Source organism: Micropterus dolomieu, unplaced genomic scaffold (genome assembly GCF_021292245.1).
Source record: "Micropterus dolomieu isolate WLL.071019.BEF.003 ecotype Adirondacks unplaced genomic scaffold, ASM2129224v1 contig_14510, whole genome shotgun sequence".
NCBI classification, from domain to species: domain Eukaryota; kingdom Metazoa; phylum Chordata; class Actinopteri; order Centrarchiformes; family Centrarchidae; genus Micropterus; species Micropterus dolomieu.
The window spans coordinates 814-9,812 of NW_025743496.1; the positions used below are offsets into that span (position 1 = coordinate 814).

Here is an 8,999-nt window from a genome sequence, read left to right on the forward strand (position 1 = left end):
TGACGTTTGATTTTTTCCCTGTATTTCTCTTGTTGTCATCTCATCAGGTCATTAAGGAAACAGATTTGAATGAAACTGGATGGAGTCACAGGTTTTAAACTACCATCAAACGTTCCTAAGATAATCTGATGATTTTTTTTTATTATTTATTAGACTTATATGTTTTTTCAGCAGACACCTCATGCGTACTGCTACATTTCACTCACACTTGATAATTGTTATTGATTGATGCATGTTCTCACCATACCCCATGCAAAAAATTGTCTATTTAAGGAGTAAAGTCCTTTTTTCTGATCTTTTTTTCTTGTTTTCAACAGATCAGGTCATTAAGGAAACAAATTTGAATGAAACTGGATGGAGTCACAGGTTTTAATGTACCATCAAACGTTCCTAAGGTAAGCTGATGAGTTTTAATATGGATCAAGGCCTAGAAGTTTGGTAGACATCTCAAGTGTGTTGCTACATTTCACTCCCACTTGATAATTGTTATTGATTGATGCATGTTCTCACCATACCCCATGTAAAAAATTGTCTATTTAAGAAGAAAAGTCCTTTTTTCTGATCTTTTTTTCTTGTTTTCAACAGATCAGGTCATTAAGGAAACAGATTTGAATGAAACTGGATGGAGTCACAGGTTTTAAACTACCATCAAACGTTCCTAAGATAATCTGATGATTTTTTTTTATTATTTATTGGACTTATATGTTTTTTCAGCAGACACCTCATGCGTACTGCTACATTTCACTCACACTTGATAATTGTTATTGATTGATGCATGTTCTCACCATACCCCATGTAAAAAATTGTCTATTTAAGGAGTAAAGTCCTTTTTTCTGATCTTTTTTTCTTGTTTTCAACAGATCAGGTCATTAACAAAACAAATTTGAATGAAAGTGGATGGAATCACAGGTTTTAAACTACCATCAAATGTTCTTAAGGTAAGCTGAAGATTTTTAGTTTTTTATCAGGCTTAGAGGTTTGGGCAGACACCTCATGCGTACTGCTACATTTTACTCACACTTGATAATTTCTGCTGATCGATGCATGTTCTCATTGTACCGCATGTAAAAAGTTGTCTATTTTAGGATGACGTTTGATTTTTTCTCTGTATTTCTCTTGTTGTCATCTCATCAGGTCATTAAGGAAACAGATTTGAATGAAACTGGGTGGAGTCACAGGTTTTAATGTACCATCAATGGTTCCTAAGGTAAGCTGATGAGTTTTAATATGGATCAAGGCCTAGAAGTTTGGTAGACATCTCAAGTGTGTTGCTACATTTCACTCCCACTTGATAATTGTTATTGATTGATGCATGTTCTCACCATACCCCATGTAAAAAATTGTCTATTTAAGGAGAAAAGTCCTTTTTTCTGATCTGTTTTTCTTGTTTTCAACAGATCAGGTCATTAAGGAAACAGATTTGAATGAAACTGGATGGAGTCACAGGTTTTAAACTACCATCAAACGTTCCTAAGATAATCTGATGATTTTTTTTTTATTATTTATTGGACTTATATGTTTTTTCAGCAGACACCTCATGCGTACTGCTACATTTTACTCACACTTGATAATTGTTATTGATTGATGCATGTTCTCACCATACCCTATGTAAAAAATTGTCTATTTTAGGATGACGTTTGATTTTTTCCCTGTATTTCTCTTGTTGTCATCTCATCAGGTCATTAAGGAAACAGATTTGAATGAAACTGGATGGAGTCACAGGTTTTAATCTACCATCAAACGTTCCTAAGATAATCTGATGATTTTTAATATGGATCAAGGCCTAGAAGTTTGGTAGACATCTCAAGTGTGTTGCTACATTTCACTCCCACTTGATAATTGTTATTGATTGATGCATGTTCTCACCATACCCCATGTAAAAAATTCTCTATTTTTGGAGAAAAGTCCTTTTTTTAAATCTTTTTTTCTTGTTTTCAACAGATCAGGTCATTAAGGAAACAGATTTGAATGAAACTGGATGGAGTCACAGGTTTTAAACTACCATCAAACGTTCCTAAGATAATCTGATGATTTCTTTATTAATTATTGGACTTATATGTTTTTTCAGCAGAAACTTCATGCGTACTGCTACATTTTACTCACACTTGATAATTGTTATTGATTGATGCATGTTCTCACCATACCCCATGTAAAAAGTTGTCTATTTTAGGATGACGTTTGATTTTTTCCCTGTATTTCTCTTGTTGTCATCTCATCAGGTCATTAAGGAAACAGATTTGAATGAAACTGGATGGAGTCACAGGTTTTAAACTACCATCAAACGTTCCTAAAATAATCTGATGATTTTTTTTTATTATTTATTGGACTTATATGTTTTTTCAGCAGACACCTCATGCGTACTGCTACATTTTACTTACACTTGATAATTGTTATTGATTGATGCATGTTCTCACCATACCCCATGTAAAAAATTGTCTATTTAAGGAGAAAAGTCCTTTTTTCTGATCTTTTTTTCTTGTTTCCAACAGATCAGGTCATTAAGGAAACAGATTTGAATGAAACTGGATGGAGTCACAGGTTTTAATGTACCATTAAACGTTCCTAAGGTAAGCTGATGAGTTTTAATATGGATCAAGGCCTAGAAGTTTGGTAGACATCTCAAGTGTGTTGCTACATTTCACTGACACTTGATAATTTTTATTGATTGATTTATGTTCTCACCATACCCCATGTAAAAAATTGTCTATTTAAGGAGAAAAGTCCTTTTTTCTGATCTTTTTTTCTTGTTTTCAACAGATCAGGTCATTAAGGAAACAGATTTGAATGAAACTGGATGGAGTCACAGGTTTTAAACTACCATCAAACGTTCCTAAGATAATCTGATGATTTTTTTTTATTATTTATTGGACTTATATGTTTTTTCAGCAGACACCTCATGTAAAAAAATCTCTATCTAAGGAGAAAAAAGTCCTTTTTTCTGATCTTTTTTTCTTGTTTTCAACAGATCAGGTCATTAAGGAAACAGATTTGAATGAAACTGGATGGAGTCACAGGTTTTAATGTACCATTAAACGTTCCTAAGGTAAGCTGATGAGTTTTAATATGGATCAAGGCCTAGAAGTTTGGTAGACATCTCAAGTGTGTTGCTACATTTCACTCCCACTTGATAATTGTTATTGATTGATGCATGTTCTCACCATACCCCATGTAAAAAATGGTCTATTTAAGGAGAAAAGTCCTTTTTTCTGATCTTTTTTTCTTGTTTTCAACAGATCAGGTCATTAAGGAAACAGATTTGAATGAAACTGGATGGAGTCACAGGTTTTAATCTACCATCAAACGTTCCTAAGGTAAGCTGATGAGTTTTAATATGGATCAAGGCCTAGAAGTTTGGTAGACATCTCAAGTGTGTTGCTACATTTTACTCACACTTGATAATTGTTATTGATTGATGCATGTTCTCACCATACCCCATGTAAAAAATGGTCTATTTAAGGAGAAAAGTCCTTTTTTCTGATCTTTTTTTCTTGTTTTCAACAGATCAGGTCATTAAGGAAACAGATTTGAATGAAACTGGATGGAGTCACAGGTTTTAAACTACCATCAAACGTTCCTAAAATAATCTGATGATTTTTTTTTATTATTTATTGGATTTATATGTTTTTTCAGCAGACACCTCATGCGTACTGCTACATTTTACTCACACTTGATAATTGTTATTGATTGATGCATGTTCTCACCATACCCCATGTAAAAAATTGTCTATTTAAGGAGTAAAGTCCTTTTTTCTGATCTTTTTTTCTTGTTTTCAACAGATCAGGTCATTAAGGAAACAAATTTGAATGAAACTGGATGGAGTCACAGGTTTTAAACTACCATCAAACGTTCCTAAAATATTCTGATGATTTTTTTTTTATTATTTATTGGACTTATATGTTTTTTCAGCAGACACCTCATGTAAAAAAATCTCTATCTAAGGAGAAAAAAGTCCTTTTTTCTGATCTTTTTTTCTTGTTTTCAACAGATCAGGTCATTAAGGAAACAGATTTGAATGAAACTGGATGGAGTCACAGGTTTTAATGTACCATTAAACGTTCCTAAGGTAAGCTGATGAGTTTTAATATGGATCAAGGCCTAGAAGTTTGGTAGACATCTCAAGTGTGTTGCTACATTTCACTCCCACTTGATAATTGTTATTGATTGATGCATGTTCTCACCATACCCCATGTAAAAAATTCTCTATTTAAGGAGACAAAAGTTTTTTTCTGATCTCTTTTTCTTGTTTTCAACAGATCAGGTCATTAAGGAAACAGATTTGAATGAAACTGGATGGAGTCACAGGTTTTAATCTACCATCAAACGTTCCTAAGATAATCTGATGATTTTTAATATGGATCAAGGCCTAGAAGTTTGGTAGACATCTCAAGTGTGTTGCTACATTTCACTGACACTTGATAATTTTTATTGATTGATTTATGTTCTCACCATACCCCATGTAAAAAATTGTCTATTTAAGGAGAAAAGTCCTTTTTTCTGATCTTTTTTTCTTGTTTTCAACAGATCAGGTCATTAAGGAAACAGATTTGAATGAAACTGGATGGAGTCACAGGTTTTAAACTACCATCAAACGTTCCTAAGATAATCTGATGATTTTTTTTTATTATTTATTGGACTTATTTGTTTTTTCAGCAGACACCTCATGTAAAAAAATCTCTATCTAAGGAGAAAAAAGTCCTTTTTTCTGATCTTTTTTTCTTGTTTTCAACAGATCAGGTCATTAAGGAAACAGATTTGAATGAAACTGGATGGAGTCACAGGTTTTAAACTACCATCAAACGTTCCTAAAATAATCTGATGATTTTTTTTATTATTTATTGGACTTATATGTTTTTTCAGCAGACACCTCATGCGTACTGCTACATTTTACTCACACTTGATAATTGTTATTGATTGATGCATGTTCTCACCATACCCCATGTAAAAAATTGTCTATTTTAGGAGAAAAGTCCTATTTTTAAATCTTTTTTTCTTTTTTTAAACAGATCAGGTCATTAAGAAAACAGATTTGAATGAAACTGGATGGAGTCACAGGTTTTAAACTACCATCAAACGTTCCTAAGATAATCTGATGATTTCTTTATGATTTCTTGGATTTATATGTTTTTTCAGCAGACACCTCATGTGTACTGCTACATTTTACTCACACTTGATAATTGTTATTCATTGATGCATGTTCTCACCATACCCCATGTAAAAAAAGGTCTATTTAAGGAGAAAAGTCCTATTTTCTGATCTTTTTTTCTTGTTTTCAACAGATCAGGTCATTAAGGAAACAGATTTGAATGAAACTGGATGGAGTCACAGGTTTTAAACTACCATCAAACGTTCCTAAGAGAATCTGATGATTTTTTTGTTATTTATTGGACTTATATGTTTTTTCAGCAGACACCTCATGTAAAAAATTCTCTATTTAAGGAGAAAAAAGTCCTTTTTTCTGATCTTTTTTTCTTGTTTTCAACAGATCAGCTCATTGACAAAACAAATTTGAATGAAAGTGGATGGAATCACAGGTTTTAAACTACCATCAAATGTTCTTAAGGTAAGCTGAAGATTTTTAGTTTTTTATCAGGCTTAGAGGTTTGGGCAGACACCTCATGCGTACTGCTACATTTTACTCACACTTGATAATTTCTACTGATTGATGCATGTTCTCATTGTACCGCATGTAAAAAGTTGTCTATTTTAGGATGACGTTTGATTTTTTCCCTGTATTTCTCTTGTTGTCATCTCATCAGGTCATTAAGGAAACAGATTTGAATGAAACTGGATGGAGTCACAGGTTTTAAACTACCATCAAACGTTCCTAAGAGAATCTGATGATTTTTTTGTTATTTATTGGACTTATTTGTTTTTTCAGCAGACACCTCATGTAAAAAATTCTCTATTTAAGGAGAAAAAAGTCCTTTTTTCTGATCTTTTTTTCTTGTTTTCAACAGATCAGGTCATTAAGGAAACAGATTTGAATGAAACTGGATGGAGTCACAGGTTTTAAACTACCATCAAACGTTCCTAAGAGAATCTGATGATTTTTTTGTTATTTATTGGACTTATATGTTTTTTCAGCAGACACCTCATGCGTACTGCTACATTTTACTCACACTTGATAATTGTTATTGATTGATGCATGTTCTCACCATACCCCATGTAAAAAATTGTCTATTTAAGGACAAAAGTTCTTTTTTCTGATCTCTTTTTCTTGTTTTCAACAGATCAGGTCATTAAGGAAACAGATTTGAATGAAACTGGATGGAGTCACAGGTTTTAAACTACCATCAAACGTTCCTAAGAGAATCTGATGATTTTTTTGTTATTTATTGGACTTATATGTTTTTTCAGCAGACACCTCATGCGTACTGCTACATTTTACTCCCACTTGATAATTGTTATTGATTGATGCATGTTCTCACCATACCCCATGTAAAAAATTGTCTATTTAAGGAGAAAAGTCCTTTTTTCTGATCTTTTTTTCTTGTTTTCAACAGATCAGCTCATTAACAAAACAAATTTGAATGAAAGTGGATGGAATCACAGGTTTTAAACTACCATCAAATGTTCTTAAGGTAAGCTGAAGATTTTTAGTTTTTTATCAGGCTTAGAGGTTTGGGCAGACACCTCATGCGTACTGCTACATTTTACTCACACTTGATAATTTCTACTGATCGATGCATGTTCTCATTGTACCGCATGTAAAAAATTGTCTATTTAAGGAGAAAAGTTCTTTTTTCTGATCTCTTTTTCTTGTTTTCAACAGATCAGGTCATTAAGGAAACAGATTTGAATGAAACTGGATGGAGTCACAGGTTTTAAACTACCATCAAACGTTCCTAAGAGAATCTGATGATTTTTTTGTTATTTATTGGACTTATATGTTTTTTCAGCAGACACCTCATGCGTACTGCTACATTTTACTCACACTTGATAATTTCTACTGATCGATGCATGTTCTCATTGTACCGCATGTAAAAAGTTGTCTATTTTAGGATGACGTTTGATTTTTTCCCTGTATTTCTCTTGTTGTCATCTCATCAGGTCATTAAGGAAACAGATTTGAATGAAACTGGATGGAGTCACAGGTTTTAAACTACCATCAAACGTTCCTAAGGTAATCTGATGATTTTTTTATGATTTATTGTATTTATATGTTTTTTCAGCAGACACCTCATGTAAAAAATTCTCTATTTAAGGAGAAAAAAGTCCTTTTTTCTGATCTTTTTTTCTTGTTTTCAACAGATCAGCTCATTGACAAAACAAATTTGAATGAAAGTGGATGGAATCACAGGTTTTAAACTACCATCAAATGTTCTTAAGGTAAGCTGAAGATTTTTAGTTTTTTATCAGGCTTAGAGGTTTGGGCAGACACCTCATGCTTACTGCTACATTTTACTCACACTTGATAATTTCTGCTGATCGATGCATGTTCTCATTGTACCGCATGTAAAAAGTTGTCTATTTTAGGATGACGTTTGATTTTTTCCCTGTATTTCTCTTGTTGTCATCTCATCAGGTCATTAAGTAAACAGATTTGAATGAAAGTGGATGGAGTCACAGGTTTTAATCTACCATCAAACGTTCCTAAGATAATCTGATGATTTTTTTTATTATTTATTGGATTTATATGTTTTTTCAACAGACACCTCATGCGTACTGCTACATTTCACTCACACTTGATAATTGTTATTGATTGATGCATGTTCTCACCATACCCCATGTAAAAAATTGTCTATTTAAGGAGAAAAAAGTCCTTTTTTCTGATCTTTTTTTCTTGTTTTCAACAGATCAGGTCATTAAGGAAACAGATTTGAATGAAACTGGATGGAGTCACAGGTTTTAATCTACCATCAAACGTTCCTAAGATAATCTGATGATTTTTTTGTTATTTATTGGACTTATATGTTTTTTCAGCAGACACCTCATGTAAAAAATTCTCTATTTAAGGAGAAAAAAGTCCTTTTTTCTGATCTTTTTTTCTTGTTTTCTACAGATCAGCTCATTAACAAAACAAATTTGAATGAAAGTGGATGGAATCACAGGTTTTAAACTACTATCAAATGTTCTTAAGGTAAGCTGAAGATTTTTAGTTTTTTATAAGGGTTAGAGGTTTGGGCAGACACCTCATGCGTACTGCTACATTTTACTCACACTTGATAATTTCTACTGATCGATGCATGTTCTCATTGTACCGCATGTAAAATGTTGTCTATTTTAGGATGACGTTTGATTTTTTCCCTGTATTTCTCTTGTTGTCATCTCATCAGGTCATTAAGGAAACAGATTTGAATGAAACTGGATGGAGTCACAGGTTTTAAACTACCATCAAACGTTCCTAAGATAATCTGATGATTTTTTATTATTATTTATTGGACTTATATGTTTTTTCAGCAGACACCTCATGCGTACTGCTACATTTTACTCCCACTTGATAATTGTTATTGATTGATGCATGTTCTCACCATACCCCATGTAAAAAATTCTCTATTTAAGGAGAAAAAAGTCCTTTTTTCTGATCTTTTTTTCTTGTTTTCAACAGATCAGCTCATTAACAAAACAAATTTGAATGAAAGTGGATGGAATCACAGGTTTTAAACTACCATCAAATGTTCTTAAGGTAAGCTGAAGATTTTTAGTTTTTTATCAGGCTTAGAGGTTTGGGCAGACACCTCATGCGTACTGCGACATTTTACTCACACTTGATAATTTCTACTGATCGATGCATGTTCTCATTGTACCGCATGTAAAAAGTTGTCTATTTTAGGATGACGTTTGATTTTTTCCCTGTATTTCTCTTGTTGTCATCTCATCAGGTCATTAAGGAAACAGATTTGAATGAAACTGGGTGGAGTCACAGGTTTTAATGTACCATCAAACGTTCCTAAGAGAATCTGATGATTTTTTTGTTATTTATTGGACTTATATGTTTTTTCAGCAGACACCTCATGTAAAAAATTCTCTATTTAAGGAGAAAAAAGTCCTTTTTTCTG

At 32.7% G+C, this 8,999-nt stretch overlaps 3 long non-coding RNA genes across 12 annotated transcripts in view; all 3 read left to right on the forward strand.

Annotated features, from left to right (window-relative positions):
* The window catches only part of LOC123966898, a 5,926-nt gene extending 782 nt beyond the window's left edge, over positions 1-5,144 (forward strand). Inside the window, exons 1-9 of one of the 7 annotated variants that reach the window (XR_006824100.1) lie at positions 261-395; positions 664-938; positions 1,679-1,807; positions 1,942-2,219; positions 3,239-3,311; positions 3,502-3,550; positions 4,254-4,387; positions 4,522-4,570; positions 5,004-5,144. This is a non-coding gene — a long non-coding RNA (uncharacterized LOC123966898). Of the gene's footprint in view, positions 1-260; positions 396-634; positions 939-1,392; positions 1,403-1,678; positions 1,808-1,941; positions 2,220-3,238; positions 3,312-3,501; positions 3,551-4,253; positions 4,388-4,521; positions 4,632-5,003 lie in introns of those variants that run through there. The other 6 variants (XR_006824102.1, XR_006824101.1, XR_006824104.1 and 3 more) reach the window with 6 other exon arrangements.
* A 549-nt stretch (positions 5,145-5,693) lies between these two features.
* On the forward strand, positions 5,694-7,087 carry LOC123966900. The gene is made up of 3 exons (XR_006824113.1): positions 5,694-5,800; positions 6,504-6,581; positions 6,778-7,087. It is a non-coding gene; the product is annotated as an uncharacterized LOC123966900 (long non-coding RNA).
* A 12-nt stretch (positions 7,088-7,099) lies between these two features.
* On the forward strand, positions 7,100-8,867 carry LOC123966899. 4 transcript variants are annotated; one of them, XR_006824109.1, is made up of 5 exons: positions 7,100-7,329; positions 7,526-8,080; positions 8,277-8,320; positions 8,549-8,626; positions 8,823-8,864. It is a non-coding gene; the product is annotated as an uncharacterized LOC123966899 (long non-coding RNA). The 4 variants fall into 4 exon arrangements; XR_006824112.1 differs by having other exon boundaries at positions 7,797-8,080; XR_006824110.1 differs by having other exon boundaries at positions 7,802-8,080.
* The last annotated feature ends 132 nt before the right edge of the window (positions 8,868-8,999 follow it).